We start from the raw sequence: 24,869 nt of genomic DNA, 5'->3' as shown, positions 1-24,869 counted from the left end.
AAGCTAAAACTTGACAAAAAAAACTTCTTCCTAAAGAGTTTACAGTGACTAAAATTATACATTTGTAACTTCAGTAGGGATTGTTTACATGTACTCTTGAACATGCTAAACTAAACCTGTGCTTAACATAACATTAAACTTCAGAGCTGCCAAGCCACCACCCATGTGTGTAGGGTGATTTCCTATCTTACTTCATGCAAATGTACAGGGGAACAGAAATTTAATTGTTCTCTGCCATCAAGTTACTTCCACGTAGGTAATGCTGTCCATCCGGTCAAGCAGATTTAATTATCTTAATGGGAAATCAAATTTAATTATAGTTGCTGAGGTGTATACCCCAATGATTTCTTTTGATTCAAAATACAGTAGAAATTGCTTATGCCCATTGCTCCATCTACTTTCCATAAGAACTACTAATGTGCCATGTTAGTTCTATCTGTAAAATATATATACACACACACAACTCCCATCCAGTATCATGTACAAGCATTACTCAGCCTTTCCCATTTCTCTCACATCAAGATATATTTGCCTCACAAAGAAGTAACAACAGTGTTCACTGCCTCAGTTTTAGAGAAAAGACACAGCTACCAGCTTTATCCACTGTGCAAGTCTGTAGAACCGTCACTTGAAAGAAAGGCTAATATTTTTGTTCTCAGGATCTTTGATAACATTTACTGGAAGCATTACATGACTCAACCTGATCCAATTAGAAAATCTTTTTCCAAGTATGTTAATGGCATTTAACAGCATTCATAGGCCAAACTGCACAATGCAAGTCAATGCAAGATCTTCAGGAGTTGCTTCATAGATTGAATTTCATTAAGCAGAACCCTTTTATTTTCCTCAGAGCTAAGCAGTAGGGTTCCAGATCTACCACCCCACTGCCTGAGAGGCAATAATTTAAGTTTTCTTTGAAGGAGAAACTTCTTGACAATACTGCACTTTGTTTGATACATAAAGCAAAGCTCCATCTTGAAATATCAAAAAGAAGCTACTGAAACTACGTGGAGAAAATAACATCACCGATACCATCATGGCACAACAGATAGACAGCTAATGGCTGAAGTAAATTTTTCTGTAGAAAAAGGCCACATAGATCCAACCCTGAAAATGTTATAATAATGTAATGAATTAAAGCATTCTTCTTCCACTGGGCTAGCAGATCTTTCAAGGTTTGTTTTGTATGTCATAGCACATGCTGTTTTAAGTATTTGCAGCCACTTTTCTGCCTATCCACGTGCTTAATGCATCTTGAGAAACAAACATTAATTACTTAAATGCTTGTTGATTTTGTGAAAGTACAATTGTATTAGTTTGTGTGGCAACTGATATGCACAGATACAGATTTTGAAAAACTGTCTCATGTTGCCAGCTGCATTTATTTTGTTTTGATTGCCAGCATGTTTGACAATATGGTTAGCACTTGAAAGAGGCACTTCACATGCTAATAGACATACCATACAGTTCTCATCTCCTGGAAGTCTTATATTTCTTTTCCAACAATGGAAGTACCTGAAAGGTGGAAAGACAACAGATGTAAATCTATAAAGCAACAAAGCTCAATTTTATTGTAAATAACTAACAGCCCCTGTTTCCAGCTGGAGATTTTAGTGTGCTTTTCACATCGTACCACTCCCATGCTCACTGAACCCATCACCTCCTACCAGCTTTTATGGAGGAAATTAGTCTTCTAACAGACCCCTTATTAATATTACAATTTAAAAGAGTGGGAGGCTCCTACATTAATTAAAAACTGTTGTAAACTGTGCAGGAACTTTTCAGTTGAATGAAATTCCAATATTAAAACATTTTCTTGTATATATTTACCTTGTGTAGCATCTTATACCACAGTAGTCCTTTTGTAGAAAACTCAACAACTATCCAGAACAATGCACACAGACATTAAGAAAAAAAAAATGCCAAGAATTATGTACATATTATTTTTAGTCACCCCATTTGCCTTGTCTCAGATTTCATTACAACTAAAGACAAACATAAAACTATGCGACATGTGTCCAGCAAAGGCTGATAAGAATACATTTCCAAGCACAACAACACAGCACATAATAGCTCTAGAAAGTGACAGTTTCTTGTCCAGATACTATGCAGAGAAAGAACTTAAGCTGCAGAGATCAAACTTTTTTTTTTTTTTTTTTTTTTCTCTCTCCATTTACTGAATGCAAATGTAGAAAAAAGTAAGTACCTGGTAAGTACTCTCTAAATAAGTACATGAGGTCTTGAAATTTTCAGTTCTGTATCAATAGACTACACTTTGAAAGGATGAGCCTTCTGGGAGTACTATATCTAGGAACTGTATTTGAAGAGAAGAAAGTAGATGGAACCCTTTTGCACCATGCAAGGTCTTCTCTTGCAGGATAACCCCTCTGCTTGCCCAGTTTTTAAAGTGCCTTTGACCTTACTTGTTGATTCTTTTTGGCTTCCTTTTACAGGGATATGACAAGTAGATGACAGCAATCAAGGCCAGAATAAGAGAAAGCTCTAGTGGACTCCTGGTCCGGCAAAGAACGTAAACAGGACTCCTGTCTTTGTCGGACAAACACTGCTCATTATTTACACTGTTGTGGGGTAAGAACAAAGAACCCAGCAATGGCTGCCATATATTTTCATAATGATAGAAATTTGCAAACATTTGCAAGTAGCATTCTTGTGTCTTTCCTCCTTCCTGTATGGACATAATAGAAGACAAAAGCTTAAGACTAATTTTTCCTTGCCATTACAGGGGAAAAAAAACATTCCACATCAGAAAAAAAAAGACAAAAGATGGTTAAAAAAGGAAGAAAAGAGAAAACCAGAATGCCAATAATGAAATGCTTCCTGATTTCACAGGCCTATCAAAAATGGAACAGAGTTTTAGCGTTTGATCCAGAACCAACAAAACAATCAGGCTCTATCACTTGTTCCAAGGTCTTACACTTTGATTCTGCAGCACTGAGCCCTTCTGGGCTTCAGATGCTGTCTCTTTAAAACTAGTACATTAAGTCCTTCACTAGAAAAGGTTACAGTTTACTTAGAATATAGGGCAGACAAGTGATTCATACTCTTAATTCAAACTCATTCCATTTTGAGATTGCATAAATCAAGCCAAAATTTTAGGCATTCTTTCAGAGTATGGAAAGCTCAGGTGTCAAAGCCAGGACTTGCATTTGAAAATTTGCCATTATAACTTTGAACTTACGAAAGTAAAATTTTGAAATTATACAAAATCTTAATAGATGTCTCAGTGGAAAAGTCTAAGTGGAAAAGTCTGTAGCAAAAGAAAATATAGGTCCTGCTTTCTCCTTATCTGACTGGAAGCCTGAAGATAAACTGTTAAAGATTCTAAACTGTTAAAAGCTTAAGCTTATTTTTCCCTATGTCAGCATCAATCAAAACCAAAGTCAAGTGAAACAGCATTTACCTATTTCTAAATTAGTACAGCATTCATCTACTTTTCATGCAACAACAGATTTTATCCATTTTAAAATTTACTACAATATATAAAATATACGTTATATGTTATTATATATATACACACACAATATAGAATTGCTGTGATCAGGGGCAAGGCACAAACCCCAGGCAATCTTTTGCATTTAGGTTATTTCCCCACTCATTATTTCTGTTTAAAGAGGTGACCAGTATCAGCACTCAGGCATGAGAGTCACTTGCTGTCTAGATGGTAGGGGCAGGACAAAGTATTTTGAGTAGGGAGATTTCTTGATACCTTAAGACCTTAGAACTTAAAAAGTCAAGCATTTATGGAGACGGACACATCAGGGTTTAAGCGGCATCAGAACAAGAGAAGAGTAGTTCCAGAGTTCAATCTATATTTTACTGTGTCCTTTTTACCAAACTTTGCTATTAATTCATTTACATTCCTCTATGCTTCAAGTTGCCTTCAAGCTGCACAATAAAGAAAAAAGATTAATGTCAGCAGTGGCAGTTAATTTCATGTTTCATTTGAAAAATATACGGCTGATTTCTTAGCATATAAGCATTACACAACAGTCTATATCCAGTCCTCAATTAGTATATTGCTTTGTGGGCATGGTAGAAACTGTGCCTTGCCCCATTATGGAATAAAGTATCAAAATAAATGATTTATCACTAGTTTACACCTAAATTTAAGAGATGTTCATTCACTTATAACACTTTTTAAGTTTTAAAAAGTTCATGATGTACTGTAATGCAGCAGCTACAGTAACACTTTGGAACATGGTCCTTTTAAGCTCAGCGAGTGATCTTCAACTAAATTCTTGTTAGGAAGTTATAGAAAAACTTCTCTAAATGACTACAGAATAATCTGTCTTTAAAGATTTACTCCCCACCCCCGTGATTATCATGAATTAGCAATTGGTCTTATTACAGACTACCAAAGTACACATATTCTTGTTACATATGTAAAGCCTACTTCTGCTATACAATCATATGCTGTTGCTATTTATATCTGACCAAGGGTTGACTTTTGATCTTCAACTAACACATAACATGCCCAGGACTGGGGCCTCCACTATTTAAATCAACTAGTGCTAATAGTCTGCAGCTATTTCAAAGGCTAGTGACACATTTCAAGTACCTTCTTATTCTGAAAATCAGTGTTTGGTTGTGCACTTGATCAGACTGGGATGGAGCTAACTTCCTTCATCGCAGCCCACGCAGTGCAGTGATTGATGGCTAAAACAGTGTTGGTAACACACCTAACTCTTGGCTACTGCTAACCAGAGCAGTGCACAGCAAGAAGACTTTTTCCCACCCTGCTCCCAAGCAAGCAAGTAGGCTGAGGTTGGAAGGGGACACAGCTGGGATGGCTGACTTGAATTGACAACATCGTGCTCTACAATAAAAACTGGGGTGGAGGGAGAAGGGGGCACAGGGTTGGGCTTCCAAGGGGGCTGTTGCTCAGAGCCTGTCTGGGAAGCAGTGTGCTTGTGGGAGGCAGTGAGTGATTGCCTTTGCATCACTTATGTTGTTTTTCCCCCTCTTTCCTTCACTTATTAAACTGTCTTTATTTCAACCCACAGGATTTCTTGGGTTTGCTCTTCCAATTCTCTCCTCCCATTCTGCTGGGGTGGGGGGATTGAGTGAGCAGCTGTGTGGGTGGGTTAACTGCTGGTCGGGGTCAACCCACAACAGTTTTAAATGCATTTTTGCCAGAAATTAGGAATTTTAATGTCAAAATCATGGCCAATTCCCAAGTCTGCTCAGAAAGAAAGAAAACTCAGAAAGAAAGAAGACGAATTCCTATGTTTGTTATGTATATTTGCTTATGGATCAGGGGGAAAACTTATCTTCTTCCAACCAATTTATATTTAAATAAAACTACCTTAAGAAATATGAGCTAGAGCAGCCCCCTGAGATGACTAATTGCTAAGATAAATTAATTCTTTCATGAGCGAAGTGATAAAGCGATAAGTTTTCTCTGTTTATTACCATCCATTTCTAGCATCAGTTTGAACACTGGCTTCAAAGCAAATGGATGATTTTCATTAGAATGTCTTCCCTTTAACATACTATAAATTCTGTTAATAGTATGGGAGATTTTCTGTTTCATCACAAAACATCTTTTTTCTTTTGTACAAAACCAGTGAATGGAAAACAGTTGTTTTTAAAAATATAAGAACTGGTCAAAATCAGATTCCAATCCCAGACTAAACTGTTTGTCGTTTCTTATTCTGCATTTTAATTTTGAACTACTAATGTTAACTATCTTATTGTTGCTAATTTCTTCCTCTACTTTCTAACTGAATTGTTAATAACCTACAATATTAAAAATTTGCTGTGCCTACATTTTGTCAAAAACAAAATTGTGATACAGTAATAAGCAGTAATATTAAAAAGAAACAGTAGACATTCATTAAGTACTTCATTACAAAATTATCAAGGGTATTTCAGGCTATGGAGTGTCTGAGCTGGTGAATCTGTTTCATGAATCTTGAACTCTTTTAATTTCTGGTTGCACTACCCATTGTTTTTCGACCAGATTTCTTCATTTACAAGAAAGGATCCTTTTTGAAATTAGCCAAATTTATTTATCATTATTATTATTATTTAACATTGAAGCCATTCACCTTGAAAACATGAGGTTTGGGTGATGGGATATGCAGCAGTCCCATTGTGAACAGCGGAGCACAGCAGCTCAAATAGCCCAGCACAGCCTCAGTCACAGACCTACTAAAGTTCAGCTGGAGAAGCTCTAGAAAACAGAGCTGTACTCACTGACACACCTTATGTGCTGCAGACACTGTTCACTTTTCCAAATGCTACCTAGTAGCTGGGCCTGACTAAACCAGAGCTTTACACACCATGGTTACAAAAAGCTAGGCAGCAAGTCTAAAACAAGAAGTCAACTTGGATGCCAAAAAGTCATGCCATGCATTGAGTAAAAAGACCAGTGTTTTAAATACTCCACATGAATTTCCTATTTTGAAAATAAGTAGGTCAATCATTCATTAACCATGGATATTATGCTGTTTTTCTTCCATTGAAGAAAAACAAGAAAGAAATCTGCTAATCTACTCTAAATAGGCATCTTTCTATATTTTTCAAGTGGAGCATACACCATCCATTAAATAGGCTCAAAAATAATCAACAATTAAATTTACCGTCACATTAAAGCCAGTTTTTCAAAATGCAGTACAATGTAATTGCTTCTGAACAATAATCTTCCAAAAAATATTTGCTCTTTTGTTAGTTTGAAGCTTTTTTGTCACATCCTTTGTTGCGAGTATAAAAAATAAAACCTACAGGAGCCAACTCCTTGTTGCTTTGAGTGTATTTGCACAAATAGACGAGAGCAAAGGGAAGAACTTAAGATACTCGATCTGTAAATTAAAATATACATAACTCAAGGCCACATCTTGAAAAAGGTGATCCTCTCTTGGACTTTTAAAAACAAGACAGATAAGAAGCATGGAAATTGATAAAGATTATATTAACTCAATTACAGAGATAGCTACTGCCTTTTCACTCATCCATGCAATTACCATACTATGATTGTTTTCTGGGAAATGACTTAAAATATCCCATGTTACATTAAAGAAAAACTCCCAGTACTTAAATATCTGAATTAAATCTTATCAATACAGAAAGCTTTGTTGCTGGTCAAAGGATCACAATGCTTTTCCTATGAAGGAAGCTTCCCGTCCCCATTACAGTCCAATCTTCTACTGCATCTTGATATAGTGTGGAACACAGGAGGGACAAGAAATCATTTCATTCGCACCACAAGATTTTGCAGGTTCTCTATTCTAAGTAACTCTTGCTTAGTGTGGTTTCAATCCATTATCTGTAATGCAAATGACTTGCAACTTAAGAGTAGAGGGAAACTGTACAAAACCTCCCAACATGTGAGAAATTAGCAAGTGTTACTTTGCTGTTCTATATGCAGCACAGAGTCAAATTTACATTCCTAATTTTTTACTTCAATATAAAAAGCTTTCTCACGCTATTTGCAAGGAAGAAAGAGAAAAACAGAGACACCTTGTATTCACTTTGAACTATATATTACTTTAAATCATTTTCTGAAGAAACAAGCTGGGGAAAACCTGCATGATCTATTCAACATATTAGTTCACTATATTAGTGAACAAGTATGTGAGCAAAAGTATCTTGGGAGGAGCATAACCTTCACAGATTTTGAACATTTGTTACAAAATTGCCAATTCTTGTTTATAAGGCTATGTAACAATATATCTGTATCTATGTAACTATGTATCTGTACAATACTTTAAATGTAATTCACCAGAAAGGACTGTGCGTTTACAGAAAAAATGATAATCTACCAACATCTGGAAAAAATGCTCACAGAATGAGATAGTAATCAGGAATGTCCAGCACAGTCTCAAAAAGTAGGGTGTTAGTCAACACAATCCAAATTTGATTTTTCGTCTATGTACAGAAAATGACCTGGCTCTTCTACTCTACAAAAAACTACTTTTCCAGTTTCTAAAAGTCATTGCTATAATGAAGTTACACTTATACATGTATATTCCATTCCAGCACTTTTCATTCATCAAGAACTTACTCTGCCACTGTATATAAAATGCAATTGAACAAAGCCACTGAAAAAGTGGGCGTGACAACCATGCAAACTAGTTCACAAGAAAAACCAACACATGAACAGACAAAATGAGCTGTATTGTATCCTGACTATAAAACCTATGAGATGTATGAAAATATAATCAGCCACTGCATATAGCTATTTCATTTTGTGATGTACACCTGACTGCACACTATTTTTAGCCATCAACAGACAGCTACAGGACATGACATTGAAGGTGTCGGCCTACAAAGGAAGAGCCATTAGTTTTCTCAAATGAAAATGTTTTCCTCAATAAATTGCAATATTATTATTATTTGTGTTTCAAGAATAGTAAATTTTATGTTTCTTCTAGAGCCACCAGTGTTTCTGGATATAAGTTTGTCTTGGACAGTTCCATAATAACTTGTCAATCAGATAAATAAATAAATAAATGCCCGTTACGTTTAAGGACACAACCTAGACCTCACAGAATCACAGAACTGTCTAGGTTGGAAGAGACCTCAAGATCATCAAGTCCAACCTCTGACCTAACACTAACAAATCCTCCATTAAACCATATCCCTAAGTTCAACATCTAAACATCTTTTAAAGACCTCCAGGGATGGTGACTCCACCACTTCCCTGGGCAGCCCATTCCAATGCCTAACAACCCTTTCGGTGAAGAAGTTCTTCCTAATATCCAACCTAAAACACCCCTGGCACAACTTTAGGACATTCCCCCTTGTCCTGTCACCAGGCATGTGGGAGAACAGACCAACCCCCACCTCACTACAGCCTCCTTTAATGTTCTTATAAAGAGCGATAAGGTTGCCCCTGAGCCTCCTTTTCTCCAGGCTGAACAAACCCAGCTCCCTCAGCCACTGCGATGTCAAGCAGGGACCTGTCTCCATTCCTCCTCAACTCCTAGGTCCCCTGCCTCTGCCCGACAGCAACAGGGCAGGGGGTCCACCCCCATTTGGGGTGTCTCACCCTGGGGCCTGTCCTTCAGGCTGTGCAGGGAGTTGCTGCGCAAGTCTATCTCGCGCTCACACTCCCTGATATCCCTCAACCTCTCGACTTCCTCCTTGAGTCCTGCCATGAGGCGGACCAGGTCATCCATCTGCTGGCACCTCACGCACACAGTCTCTTTGCCCCCCACAGGTGGTAGCAACAGGCTCAGGCACTCCCTGCACCCGGAGACCTGAACTGCCGCAGTTTTGAGCAGGCAGTCGGTCTGGGTGTGTACAGGCTTCCTGGAGAGCACACTGTGCCTGGTGTACACCATTGCAGCTGAGCTAGCGGTAGACCGCCGTTAAGGAGGTGTTTGTATGGGCGGGGGGGAGCGCTCTGCCCTTCCTGCTCACACTGCCTGCGCGAGCTGCCGCGCCACGCCCTGTTTGCCCGTCCTGGTCGCCGCGCTCCCAGGGGCAGCTTATGAACGGCCGGGCAGGGGGCGCTGCTGGCTCCGCCTACGCCTCGTTCACTCGAGGGCCTGCCGGGTCCTGGCGGCTCCATCGAGTGGGCTCGGTGCCGGAAAAATTAGCCCTGCCTGTCTGATCCCCCGCTCCGCTGCAGAACGCGTCTGCCCCGGAGCCGATCGCCTCAGCAAGTGGCTGTGGGATTCCAGGCAGCCACCGTTTTCTGTGCCTTCCAGACAAGAAAAGAACATGCTATTAGATGGAAAGACAAACATGTAAAGATGATAGGAGTTTTCTTTCATTACTCCAGACTTTGTTTGTTTTTACAAAAATAAACAGGAGGCAGAAAGATACCCTTAAAACTAATGAAGAACCAGAATAACTAGTGGAAGAGTTCCCCATGCTTCCCAATTGGCTGCTACAAAATACAAAAATCTAACAAACCAAAAAAAAATAAAAGAGGAATCCAATCTTAGTCTAGCTTCTGGACTCTGGAATATTGTAAGAGCTGATAACAGTCATGGAGAACAGTAGCTGGAAAGTGGAAAACAGCATCCTTGTGAGGTCAATATAGTCCAGTTTCCTTGGATATTTCTAAATTCCACAAAAGCTTTTTTTCCCCCATTTCCAGATTTTTTTTTCCTGTATTATATATTAATATAAGGATAGGTTTTATACTAAAATATAATTATTGATATTAATGCTATTTCACTATTATGTATTAATGACATCATATTACTCTAATAATCTAATGTTTCTAAATATATTTTATTTGTATTAATGTTTTATTAATAGAGTTAATTATAATATTCATTTCTGGGTTTTCTCTTACACAAGGTCTGTGTTACTGATACTGCAGACAGATAATTTTTGCTTACTATGTATGATCTGATATCATCAGGTCAGCTTGTCCTTAAGAATTCAATATTATAGATTTTATTTTTTATTTTCTTTTTGGTATTACATACATTGTGCAACCTGCCAAATATGTATCCTTGTGCAAAGAATTCTTTATTTCAGTACAGGTCAGAATGTTGGACTGCAAGTTTTCTAAATTCAAAGGTTTGTAACCTTAGCTGCTGTAAAGATTATTATTTCCAACATTTTGGCTTTCTACCCAACATTTTGAAGGTGTGGCATGGGAGATATGAATGTTAAAATAGTCTTTCAAGTTTTCTACTTAGCTGCTTCTACTTAGTTGGCCAATATTTCCATATTGTGGGTCAATATGGTAACTCAATCCCAAACACCAGTGCAAGTCTGGATTGGCACTTTCTGTTTTATCAAGGAGCTCTGTGTGTAATACTCAATTTATGTAATCCCATGGAGAAGTCCTGCAGACTGAAATTGTGCAACAGCGAACAAGGATAGCGATGCCAAAGCCTGCGCCTGCTGATCTGAGTGCAGCCAGTAGTCACAGGACCTGTGCCAACTACGCCTATAGTGAATGGGAAATAACTAGAGAACAGCAACTGGGAGTGAGAGAAAAGTTGAAGTATAAACTGATAATAAGGGTAAAAATACTAGGGAGGAAGCAGGTGCTTCACTTCTCTGCATCAGTATTTTTGCATGGTGCCGCTGCCCAACACTGTCCAGCAGTTTATCCACAAACACCAGTTCTTCATCACGAGCATCTGAAATGTTTATTTCAGCTCTCCGAAGAAAACGTCAAATTTACAGTTGAGTGGTATGAACAAGTGAAGCATCAAGCCTGCTGAAAAGAATGATTATCAGTGATTAATGCCAAAAGCCCTGAAGCATGAAAGTCTTCATGAAAACAGAGGCAGAGAGATAGAACTGACCATCAGGGTCCAATTCTATCATTGGCAAGGATACATTTACTGATGTATTCTGATTCAGCTGGATCAGAAAGTGGGTATTTTAAGCACTGAGTGCAACACATAATACTGAAAAAGTGCTGTGCTTGCAGTGTCTGTGCAATACAGATTTACTATTACACATTTACAATCAAAGATGATCTATTTTGTAAAGAGTTATGGCATCTTTGCCTGTCTTCCATGCTGTGCTTCAGGTGCATGGTGCATGGTGACTTGTTACTGTAACAGTACAGTCAGTTTGGTACTGCTTTAAAGTATGTAGCTTTAAAGAGCAGATGAGACTGCAACAGAATGGTCTTGCTTTATGATTAAATGCAAGATCTAGCCCTTAATGGATGCAAGGTACCTTATGATTATTACAATTTTTCCTAAAACAAAAATGCAAACATACAAGAACCTACTGCTGAAAGTTCACACCATAGATTACATTAGATATTCTCCTAGATCTCAGCAGAGGGCTTAGCATCCTCTTGTTCACTTTCGCAAGTCAGAATTAAATGAGTTAAATACGTAGACTCTAAGACCAAATTCCTACAAAAACATTTACCACTGCAGTGAATTTACTATTCTATTCAACAACTGAATTTCCATCAGAATATTTTTCCCTTCCTCTACCTGGAAAGATGAAGTGGTTCTTTTTACCATTTTAATCTACACAAGTGAGATACATTGTCACAACGTGGAGGGCTCAAAACAAAGTACTAGATGAGATGGTTAACTCAGATTTCTGTAACTTGAAACAGCCTGAATCTGAGATGTTGCAGATGGTATGGAGGAGGAGAAGTATCGTTTTGGCCATGGAATCACATTTAAGATTTTTTGTTTTGTGACATAATCAAATGATGGGACAAGACTCTCCAATCTACTACTCTGTCCCCATTCTTTCCTGTTGCTTTTGCTCCAGGAGACATGAGTGGCAGGGTTTTCCTTGTACAAATAAATCTAGCAAAGAATATGAATAACAGGTTGTCATTCAGATAAAAGACAGAAGATCCTGGAATGACTGACAGACACTATCTGTCTCCACAGACAGACTGTCAAAGATGGATTTCTCATTAGAGCATAGCAAGCTCTATCCCCAAATCACAAATGTAGGAGCTTAGGGTGCCATGCTTTGAACACGTGCAGAAGCGTAAGCTCAGGCAGCAACCAAGGAATAAAGAGACCCCATGGCTACCCAAGTAAGTAGAAAATCCTAAGTCAACAAGTAAGATTCATGAACTACATGCCAGCTTTTCAGCTATTATTTCATGTCAACCACAACTCCACCACTCCTTGTCAATAGACAGCTCTGTTCCTCCTGCCATGGTGCTGCCACTGCTTTGAAAAATTAATGTGCCATGGCAAAATAACTTTGTACTAGCTTCGTTTCCATCAAAACTGCTGTGTATCTGTTTTTATTTAATGGCTTTCAGTCAAATAAAAGTAACAAATACCTAACACGGAATTATTAATCATTTGGTTGTTAGACCACAGATCCATCTGAAACCACACGAAGTGGCATCAGCCCCTACCACAGTAGCCAACACAAAGTAGTCAGAACAGTGCATTTCTATCAGCTCTATTTATCACACTAATTATCCACAAGCTGCATTGCCAAGGAGACAACCCTCCCAAAATCACCTGAATTAATGAGGCTGGTAATTAACTTTATTTAGCTCATTTCAAACTGATCCAGGTTTTGACATTTACTGATTGGAATCTGCAACTTTTGTATCAATTATTTTGGCATAACTTGTGACCAATTTTAGGTAATTTTCTGACAATTTCACTGAGTAACCACAGATGACAAAATCTTTTTCTCATGAGGCATTCTTGAGAAATAGGTGTGTCTATATAGATAACCAAATTAGTCAGCATACACATCATTCTGATGACATTTTTCAGGTGATTTTTTTGAATAAAGATGGATAGCAGTAGTTGGGATCCTGTGATCTGACGATACAGACCACCGTGGCCAACAGAAACCATTACTAATACGTGGCAGCAAACAAATGGAAAACCCAGTTGTTGAAACTCAGTTGTCATGGTATTTGATTTCTTATGTCCTGAGTATCTGTTAAAGGCCATGGTCTTCCTGCAGTAACAAAGTTACTAAGTTTTTATAGCCACTGTCATTTATTTTTAATGAGAAGAGAAATTCTGAACCCAACTCGCATTGCAGCTGGGGAAATAGGGAATTTTATGAACTTTTCCACGGGGTTCTCTTATGCCTGTTGACAGAAAATTTGTAGGCTAGGATCCTGATGGTAGTTGCATTAGATGCCAAATTACTCTTATATACTCAAAAGGAAGAAGAGCACTTTACGACCTGAGGATATAGATTATTCCCTTCCTCCAACACTTCAAACCTTCCCCAGATGACAAATTGCTAGGTTCCCAAAAGATAAACTTTTGGCCTTTGTACTTTATTTCATGTCTCATGAACCACTATGGGCTAAACTGTAAATCAACACTTGAGCTTAATTCTTAAATCAAGTGAGATATCCTCAAGCTGTTTTGACATTAGAGCTGTTTACAACTAGCTCAGCGATCACTTTGATTTTCAACCACTTGTAACTGCTTTCTATTAGTGTAGAACACAAAAACAAATTAAACTGTCCTGAGGCAGCTACTCTGTCTGATCTCAGAAGAATTGGGGATTTTATATACTCACAAACACACTTTTTAATTCCATGCTGCAGTTTCACAGCATCTCCCCCCCTCCCTCCATGAATGCAGCAGCAAAAGTGATGTAATAGGTAATGATTAAGTTCAGGTCATTCCTGTATAAATCTTATTTCATTTTAAAGTAGTAATGAATTTATACCAATAACTTTGCTGTTTCTACATTTCAGATCTTTGGGGACATTTCAGTGACCTGAGTTTTGCATTCCCTTATGGGAAGTAGCAAAGGACTTTTTCCTTCAGCTGTATGAAAGCTTCCAGAAGTAGGGGATGTTGGGAGTTACAGCTTTTCTGCCATGGTAGCTCTTAGAAAAGTAATAGAAAGTATATTTGCATAAATGACTTCATGTGAATCTGAATAACTCAATAATTTTTATTTTTGCTTAGCAACTTGAGGCTTAAGCTTAAGTGACAGTAGTATTAAAATACAGCAGTAGCACCCATGGCTGATGTAAAACCATGAGCATATATTTGCTTATAAATGTTACACTTTCTAGTAATATATGTATTTAAAAAAAAAAAAAAAAATCCCCATTACCAAAATCATCGGAGTTTTTTGATCTAGGATCTCTTGATTTTCTCTACACTGTTTTTGGCCAATGTTTGTTCCTTGATGAAATTCCCATAATAAGGATCTGCTGCAGAGTTGCAAATGCTTCAGCTTCTATCTGCCAAAGTTGAACATGTATCCAGGTAGGTGAAGCCCAGAGGATAATGCAGATCTATACACTAGAATTTGGTAGTAGGTAACACTACTGTTGAGCTCCCTTCCCTTACTTCTGCACAAGCCATGCAGATGGTAATCAAGCACCAGATCCAGCCTAGAATTTTCTGAGTTCTAGCTAGGATCAAAGCTGTACAGAATTGCCTTAGCTATCACAGATGTCAGAGCAAAAAGGCTGTCTAATGAGATCGTTGCAAGTAGGCTCATTGCAGCAAAAATAATTTCACATGGTAATGAAGTTCACAGTATTACTAGACATTTGTACACAAGGAAGGTCCCCTGTTTTGCTCCCACTAGCTCACCAACTTCAGAAGTTCCTATATATGCTGGAGAGCATGTACTTAATATGAACTACTTGTAAGTACTTTGCCAGAGGGGACTGCAAGATGGAATTGTACATAATATTAAAAAAGTTTTAGCCCAGGAGCATTGAACAATCTGGAAATTAATTTGATAACATCACATTCCGAAAACATTTTTTTTTCTTGGCATACTCACAGAGCAATGTTTATCTCCTCTTTGAGTTGTAAAGTTTGTCCCATCCTAAATTAAAAACAACTAGAAAAATCTAGTAAATCCATTCTACTGTGAAATCTCTGATGATCCCATTTAAACCAGGATGAAAATTGATAATGAAAATTCACTACTACCATTGGGGTCTACAATAGGTTTATCAAAAAGAAACCCGTTTGTGTCTTACACTGTTACTCCGGGTATTAGCTTTCTGTTGGGCTCCTGTGCCCTGCATGTAAAAAAAATGGACATGTTGTATCTCTACCCAGTAGAGAGCTCTAAACTCTCTGGCAAGCTCAGTTACCACCTTCTCTGACACATCTGCCAGTTCTGACATAATCGGCATCAACTGCACTGGGCCAAGACAGTAAATCAAAATAATTCACTTGCAGGTTTCTGGAACATCCTGTAGGACAGCTGCCACCCAGTAAATGCTGAAATAAGGAATCATTGGTATCAAAGCACTAGCAAGCCTTTTATTACTGCCAAAAGTGATGATGGTAGGTTGATAGCTGATAAGCTCTGCCTGCCAAAAAGTAACTAAAATGAAAGCAGGAGCATTTGGCAAGTAAAAAAAAATAAGCAATAGATGAAAATTGTTCATCTATGCTACATGGGATTGTATGGCAAAGATGCCAGCAGTCTGACTCCCGTTGTTCTAAACAACGCTAACCTACAAGGGTGCTGAAAAATCAAAAATGCTAAAGATAATAGGTACTTCTGAAAAGAAACAAAAGAAAATGCTTCAAAAATACTAGCTATGCAGTGCATCTTTTATATATTTCCCTAACTGTAAGTTTACACACCAAAGGAATGACTCTCATCTGTAATCTATATATACTTTAAGAGTCCAAGAGAGAAGACGGACCTGATTTCGTGCCTTAGGACCATTAAAGTCCCAATAAATAAACTATGTTTCTTCTGAATGGCATTCAGACTATGATGTTAGTTTTCAGCATACTAAAGGGCCAAGTTCTTAACTGAGGTTTTACTGTGAATTTCCAGAAGATTTTGGTGTCGTACACCTCTGATTTTAACCACTGAATTGTTTTCTGGTTTTGTTACTAAATGATAGTTCATTGCTCTGGGTTCTTTCTATGATTTTCTGACCAAAGAAAGGTTGAGGAAGAAACGATTATCAGAAGAAATCAAACTCATTCCTCACAATCACACCCATGGGTGTTGAGATAATAGAATCAGCACAAGACAAGATCATCCTCTAAAAATGAACTAGTAAAAACAGAAAATGAGAATTGAAGTCTTACATCTGCATAGCAAAAAAAAAAAAAAAAAAAAAAAAAAAAAAAATATGCTCTGGATGCTATTATCCAGATATTGATGTCAAACAACAAATACAAACAAAATCAGAACAGCTGCAATTAGCTCTAAAAGACTTTGTTAACAAACCACCTACAATAACGACCACAGACTGACTCAGATTTCTTTAAAAATTTGGTTCAATTCTTCTTGTGATTTCAGTGCATGTGGATATCTACTTATCATACATACATTCAGATCACATCTCCCACGTAGGAAATATACAGGAGACAAATCCATACACACACATGAAAAGCTTCTTATCTAGGAGAACAGAGGAAATGCTACCCTCTGAATTCCCAAGTCACACTGATCACCAGAGCCTTCAGGGCAAAAGCCCTCTGCTTGACTGATGGCTCCAGACACCCCAACTCCAGCCAAGAAGAAATGTTTCCAAGCTTGTTAGCCTGTCCCCACTCCTTCATTTCTATCTCATTCGTTACACCAGAGAAAATCTCATTCCTTTTTAGGATCCAACTGTTATCTTGATCAGTTCAATAAGACCTAGGGAAAAACGGCACATACAAAACCACAAAAGGTTGGTAGATTTAATACCCTTTGTCTATGAACCCTTAGGACACGAAACAAGAAAGGATACTATGCTGAACATCTTATTTTTATTATGTATTCATATCACAGTTAAGACCCAGGAACTAAAGCCTGTATAATTTATGTATTTTTTAAAACTAAGGAGAATTACATCAAAACATTCATATTGTAGAAACTTTTTCTTTGGCACAGTCTCAGAGCAAGTTAGGATAGATCTGCAAGCTATGCTGATCCACAAACTGCAGCAGAAACACTGCATATTTTAGAATAAGAGCAGTCATGTAAGCAATCCAAGTTACAATCCTTCAGATTGTAATGTCTGCACTAGGACTTTTCAAATATTTTTAATGGGTCATTCAGTATTTCCCCTGCAAGTCTGTATGTACAAACTGCATTGCCTTGTTTCCTCATTTGTTTCTTCAGCAAGAGAGGGAGAGACTTGGAGAATCATAAGATCCTACATACTTCCTTCAAGATTATGAGACTGAAATCAGATTTCACTGAAGAAAACATCTACTTCCCCAACAAGAACATCACTTCAGTGCTCTAAATAAAGAACTTGGATACTTCAGAAGTGGTAACAAATTTGCCTTACTTCACCCAGTGTCAGACCACGTTCAGGCACTTTCAAACAACTTGGAGAAGTTGCAGACAACTTCTATAGAAAAAGGTACATTAATTAGCATACCTAGATTGCAATTGTTACACTAACATCTATTCAGAATATACCTATGCAAGATGGGGAAAGAAATTACAGACCTCCTGGACTCCACTGAATGGCATGGTAGGCTTGACATGAACTGCAGTTTCTTCAGAAGCCATAAGCAAGAGACAAAGATTAAAACATAATGGAACCACTCAATGTATGATTTTTTTTTTTTTTTTTTTTTTTTGCACAGTTTCAATAGAAGGTGGGAGCTTGCACAGTATTAAAAGATGACATTCAATTACCAGGAATTATTTTCTTACTACATCACAGGATGAAGATGTTGCCAAAAAAAGGCAGCTCACAAGAAGTTAAAATTATTAGAATAGATTTTGAAGTGGAAGAAGTACAAATGTAGCTCTTGTTTCCTAAGAGCATGCTCCTTTTGTAAACAAGCGTTCAGAATCCTTTATACAAGTTTAAGATTTGCTTACCACGGTTTTTAAGCCCTCCTGTTGCCATATTCTTGAAAGGAAAGATTTTTAGAGTATTTGTCTTAAAATGACAAAGTGTCTTGACTATATCTAGAAGTTATGAAGTAAACCTAACTCTGATATATTTTGCATATTTCAAATGAGGATCCAGGAAACAAAAATGCCTGCTTTGTCAACCTTACAAAGCCTTTGGAGATGAAAGTTCATTGATACTTTCTCTGGAGAGGCTTCCCATGTTTTGGTATAAAGATCTTATTATATATCACCAGAGTCACAGCAAAAACTTACTGATGATTAATAGGAATTGTTATAGAAATGAGAGGTTTTTCACACCTTAGTTGATTACTTAATGAAATGATTCATGTAATTTCAATTGCAGTATTGTGCAATAAATTTGCCAATTCAGAAAACAGCGGTATCTCAACCTTATAAAATTAACTTCAGCATTATGTCTTTGTTTACAATCCTTCTGTGAAATAATTCTCTTCACTAAATAATTGTCAGAAAATAGCTCATGTGATATATCACAAAAACAGTGAGTGCCTGCTCCAGGGGAAAGTAATGTTTGATGTTAGACTTCTTAAAAAGTTTGCTTCTTAACATCACATTAACACTAGTTCAAGAAGTTTTTTTTCCAGCAGTAGCTTTTATACGCTTCCCTCACTTCATTTTGTATGCACTTCAGGTGACCCAAACCTCGTTTTTCTACCTGGAAAATACCCCACTGAATCATTTTTGAGAACATAGTTCTTGCTCAGCTAACAATAACTACTGGCAAAACTGCCCTGATAAATCTAGAAAGTCAGAAAAATGCAATTAATTTTATCACCAGCTACTGATTAATTGTACTACCATCATAATTAGAACTCTGAGTTAATTAACAATAACACTGTCACTCTATAAAGTAACCTAAATACCAAGAATACTAGCCTTAAAAAAAAAAAAAAAAAACATACAGGAAAACATGATTGTGATTTGAATCTTCTGCTGTTTTATGATCTAGAAAAAAGATCATGTTTTATTTTCCTCACAAAATAGACCTATATTTTCTTTTCTGGATCAATTTCATCTTCTGGAATAGTTCCAGTAAAAAAGAGCTAGAAAAACAAGCTAGGGTGTACTGTTTCTTTGTATAAAGTTTTTAGAGATCAAATTTGTGTTCAAAATTAAAACAGTTATCAGACTGGGCAGCAGGAGAACTTTTCTCCCTGGACACACTGGTGGAAATTGTACCTGTAACAGGGCAAAGGGAGGGCTTGCTCCTTGCTGTAGTGTGGGACTCAGTCCCTTTCCTGTGATGAACTTCCCTCATCCACTAGGCAGGAGAAGCTTTTGATTCAAAGTTAGCAGCAATCAGAATATACAAACTGACTTTACATACACCAAATGTACTATATCAGTGAGTTTTGCATGACATTTGCTAAAGCTAAAACAATCCATTGTACCTTTGCATTTGCAGGAAAAATCAAGATGTATCATACACAGATATGTTTAATACATGAAAGTGAGTTGTTACTGAACAGTTTATTCCCCCCATCCCAGTTGTTACTCTTACACCCTGCAATCTGACCTTGTATGGATTGTCCCATGTCATAAACACAGTTTTGATCACAGCATATAATCCAATGAACATACAACACTTGATAACTGTAGAATCCTCTGCATTTAAATAAAAGGGTGATATAGGTGAATATTATCATTGTCCTTAGCAATTATTTTTTCCCATTTAAAAAAATTAAGTGTACATAATCAAAAAATGTCTTTGCAACTAAGAGCCTGAATTTTTCCATATACTTGTAATTCACAAATACACTACAGAGTTTGTGCTTACAATACCCACACAGCAAGCCAGTATTAAACATCTTCATTTTACAGATAAAAAGCTTAAGCACAAAGACCAGACAACATGAACATTTTCATTTATCTTAGTGGTGTTAAAATAAACTCTAGATTAAAAAGCAGTGTTTGGGCACATGGGTAATCTTTAAAATTAACAACTCACCTACATCTATCTCCTGAATCCCATGGCAGAAACTGAAGCACCAAGCTGCCTTTTTCTGTTCCCACTGTGCTCAGTACCACACGGTCATAACACCTACTAATGACAAACGTTACTTGCGTTACATGCTGATGTTGGTTTTCCATTTCACACATTCTGAGCAGGCACAGTGCAGAGAAGTGCTAGCTCTCTCGAAAGAATACATTCAGGAACACGAAATGTTTCGTAAGCCTTAGGAATGCCAGATGTGTTAGGACAAGCAGGTAATATCATTGCACAAAGACAGGTCACTTTGCTATTGCAAACAGCACAGCTCTGAGCTAAATGTCATATGGTAGCTATGGTTCAAAATACATTTAAACCACAATACAGGCAAACAAAAATTTTATACGGAAACAAACAGGACTGTACTCAGTGGTCACAGTTAAGAAAAATCTTGTTAAGAAAAAGCTTGGCCTTAGCCATTAAGTTTTCACACAGAAAATCACTCAGTCCCTGAGAAACCTTCTTTTTCCTGTGTTAATGATCTAGAAAATGTGTTCTTAGTTGATACTAGAAAAAACATTTTTATTTATAATAGATTATATCTGGTGAGTGATTTCAGTCATCATTAATCCCAAGCAAAACATAATTAACTATGACCCATACTCAAGTAGCATCTCCGAGCAGCAGAGCATAGAGAGGCTCTATCAAGGGTAGCTGTGTTTTCTTGTCAGACTCTGAGGTTCAGACACGTATCGATTTAGTACATAGAGACACGAGGTGTTCTCTGTGCTTCCACTAGAAATGCAAGGAGAAACAGGATGTAGAAATACTCAGGCCAAGGATATACTGCTCCTTGACCCAGGGATGGATGCAGTGCAGACTAATACACGGAGACATGTAACCACAACCTCTGACAGCCCGAGGGTCCCAGGAGCTGGACAGCACAGACAAGCCATGCAGCCGTTCACTGCAGTGGAATGGCACTAGGACCTGGCAACTTCAGGATGCCCGCGTTATACATAGTCATTTTTACTGCATGCCGAAATGTGTTTTTCAAATATTTGTCCTACTTAATAGCATATATTACAGAAGGTAATTCAGATCACTTTAGGTTTCCACAGATATTGCTATTGAAGGAAGGGTCATTTTCACCCTCTGCAGTCTAAGCATTATGTTAAACTTATCCTACTTCTACATTTCTGTATTTTAGTAATTATGAACTCTGATTCAGAGATTTTCCTTCCCTTACTTCTGACCCTACACATCTATCTCGTTTCCTGGAATGCCTATTCTACCCCCAATAGAATTGAAAATGCTGAAAAAATTGTACTGTAAAATATCCAGGCCTGACAAAGGTCAGGAATATGCTCAGCCACACAGCTAGTTAAGATTCAATCACGCTTCTCCATTTTTTCATAATTTACCTATTTTCATACCACCAGCAATGTTAAGAGCTCTGAGATGGCTGATAAAAGAGACAGATGCTCAGTCTTTCTCTAATGTTTCATAAGGAAATAAAGGTTGTGGATGAAGAGTGTAGAAGTGAAGTGATATGAAATGTGCTCATTGCACTGTTTGCAATTCAGAAGATGTTAGGCCCTTTTTCACTTCGCCTTTGATAACTTCTCTACACAAAAGGACTTAAAGAGCCAATAGACACAGCTCACTGCACAATTTTGGCAGTTCGCATTGTAGGTGCTGTATTTACACAATTATGAAAACAGGGAGAATCACTGAAAGAATTAATTGCCAGTCAATATTTTTTTTTTCTCCAAGAGGAAAGAAAAGGAAATATAGAAATCATAATTGTGTCATAGTAGGAGTATTTTGGATTAGGTACTGAATGTAAGTTACCATAGACATCTATTTGGTTTAAAATGTTATTGTTAATGTTTATGTCCTGGACCTGTCACTTATTTGCCTGTCCAGAGAAAGCCTTTATCACTAGCTAACAGACTAACCTTGCAAATTTACCTGCTATGTCATTGAGAGAAGACTACAGATAACAGCTCTGCACCATGTCTTCACTTGAGCCAGGACGAAGTTTGAATAATAGAAGATATTTAAGAATTCAGGTACTTATCCTCTCCCTGCAGAGTGACCAGAGAAAGCCCAGCAGCACAGATAGTGATGCTGATGGGAAATAGCATCTCAGCTTTGAAGTGGTGTGGCCTGCACTGCTATAGTGACAGCTGTCACAGCAGATTTGCTGCTTTTGTGCAAAGAATTTCTTTCTCCCTCTTGTCCCTCCATAGGAGGCATTCAAAGAGCAGGTGATTCTATCAGGGGATTTTCCTCCCACTGCTAAAAACTACACACTGCATCAGAAAAAAAAAAAAAAAAAAAAAAAAAAAAGAGCATTTGCTAATAACTAACCCTGAATTCCTTCTAATAAGTCAGAAATTATGTATAATATTAAGACGAAAATTCAGTGCATGCAGCGGGATATGAAAAAAAGACTATGAGAAGAACAAAATAAAGGAACCTGTTTCAGATGTTGATTTCCAATATTGATTTGAGTTCTTCAGCTGAACTAGAAAAAAGCCTCTGCCAGGAAAGCAGATGCTGGGCTCTTAAAATTTGCTCTAAGCTAACACTGGCATTAGAAACTGAGAACTGTACATGCACACACATGTACTTACAGAAGAAGTAAGGAACCTATCTGAACATATCTGCATGAGCAGTCAGGTTACGGATAGCCCTACAGTTTCCTGATATGCTTCTGATGATGCAAAGATGTTTTATATTATGGTATCTATCAGCATAGAAGGAAATTAAACAGCTTAATGTTACCATAATTGCAACTTCCAATACGGTTGGGAGAATAGTAAGTAAAAAAGAGTTGTCAGAGCTGCATGTAAGGGAGAGATAAGATCAGGATATGTAGCCTACTTGATGCTATGCTATAGGTAGAGTAAGCTTTCCTAAGATTGCATCTGTTAAGACTGATACCTTGTCTCCTTGCCATCCCTACTCCTTCAACTTAAACACATGCAGACCTCTGTGTTAAGGAAAAACTGCAAAAAACAAAGGAAGTTACAGGTATTTGTTATTATAAGAAATTCCTCAGTAGGTTAAGGGTTTGACAGGCACATGCATAAAGAAAAGGGACAAGTTTGAAATTGTTACCTGGCAAAGGGCAAGATAGTTGTCCCATTTCTGCAGCTGCCTTCTGCACTTTGTGCTTTTTACTAATGCATTTTCACAAGGAATGTATTGTTACATACACAGAAGTATCTTAGTATTTCTGGATGGATATCATAGTCATGATAAACTCTTCACAGCTACTACAATAAATGAAGAAAAGTTGTTACTACCATATAACTGTCAGTCTGCCCTTAAACTGATTTCATCTTTATTCATGTTTAGATTTAACTTTCTAAGATTCCAGGCAAACAGTGATCTAACGTCTGTTAAAATCCGTTCATAACTACAAAATCCGAAACAATAACCATGCAACATCATTTCAGATCTTTTACAAGACAAGCACACTGAAAAAAAAAATATTAATAATATAAGAGTTTCTTTAAAGAACAGTTCTTAACACCTACTTTAGCCCTCTTCCACAAATGCCCTCACCATTAAGTTGTTTTTGAAGCACACTTTTGAAGGTCAAGAGCTTATGAGGAAAATACCTAAACCACAAGTTTGGGTCTCAAGTCAATGACAGATGGAAACTCTCTAGGAGCTAATTTACTCTGCAGTGCTCATGCTCTGCAAGATACAGTAAATTAATTCATACAAACCACTGTGCTGTTGTGATTGAGAATATTTGCAGTAGCCAAGCTATGTGAGTGAGAACATAAGCCATGCTGATTCATGAATACATGCTTGTTTGAGAAGGAAATGCTCCAATAAAATCTGTGAGAGCTCACTGCCTAAATCAATGTGTTCAAGAGATCTCAAGCTCAGAACCCCTAAACATTTTTCCTAAACTGTGACCACAGACTACCCGGCCAGCTTCTGCTCCTCTTCACTGCCCATTAATCACACCACTGTGGGTTCCAGACCTAGCAAGATTTTGGGGGATCAAAGCTATTTCTTCTAGCTTTACTAGTTGCTTTGTAATGAGGGACTCAAGGAGTAATGAGCAAGAAGACTAGTGAGAAACCTCGCTAAATTAGCGACGGATTAAATATCTGATGGATTTAAGGCAACGTACATATGAAGCATAATAATTCCCTTTCTTTGGTGGAAAGTACAGTGCTGAGAAGACTGCATCAGCACAGCCTAAATGAAATTTAAAGAATTATAACTGAAAGGCAAAACAGCAGTGCAGCGCAAAGCTAATAAAGACATGAAAAAATATACACCTCCTCCCTTTGGTTTTACATTTCCCTGATTTTTTTTTCATGTCACCTTCCTTTTCCTCTTGGAGTTTGATATTCAAACTTGCAAGTAAATAAGGAAAACAGGAGTTTTAAAGACTGACACAATTTGTTTGATAAAGAGCAAGTTGTTGAAATTATGCATAGAAGCCCTAAGGCAGAAAGGAAGGAGCTTTCAATCACAGCAGTAAATAAAGTCCTTGACACAGGCTGAGTAAAGGGTCCAGCTAGCAAATTCAAGATCTAAATTCTTCGTTGAGATATTGAAATCAAGGAAGACATACATAGTTGTATTTTATTTTTTATCAAAACCAAACTAACAAAAGCTTTAACCCCGCTGGGATTTAACTCCATGTAAAGTACTTTGT

At 37.5% G+C, this 24,869-nt stretch overlaps 1 protein-coding gene across 5 annotated transcripts in view; it reads right to left on the bottom strand.

Moving 5' to 3' along the window:
• The window catches only part of MARCHF1 (membrane associated ring-CH-type finger 1), a 295,689-nt gene that overhangs the window by 239,248 nt on the left and 31,572 nt on the right, over positions 1 to 24,869 (bottom strand). For 3 of the 5 annotated variants that reach the window (XM_072037339.1, XM_072037344.1, XM_072037340.1), the window contains exons 2-3: positions 20,192 to 20,287; positions 1,461 to 1,515 (exon numbers count right to left, since the gene is read on the bottom strand). The gene's annotated coding sequence lies outside the window, so the exon portion shown is untranslated. The remainder of the gene's footprint in view (positions 1 to 1,460; positions 1,516 to 20,191; positions 20,288 to 24,869) is intronic. The other 2 variants (XM_027456477.3, XM_072037343.1) reach the window with 1 other exon arrangement.

Source organism: Anas platyrhynchos, chromosome 4, assembly GCF_047663525.1.
Source record: "Anas platyrhynchos isolate ZD024472 breed Pekin duck chromosome 4, IASCAAS_PekinDuck_T2T, whole genome shotgun sequence".
Classification (NCBI taxonomy): Eukaryota; Metazoa; Chordata; class Aves; order Anseriformes; family Anatidae; genus Anas; species Anas platyrhynchos.
Note: the sequence above shows the minus strand (reverse complement) of the source record. Positions and strands in the feature narration are given on the sequence as shown.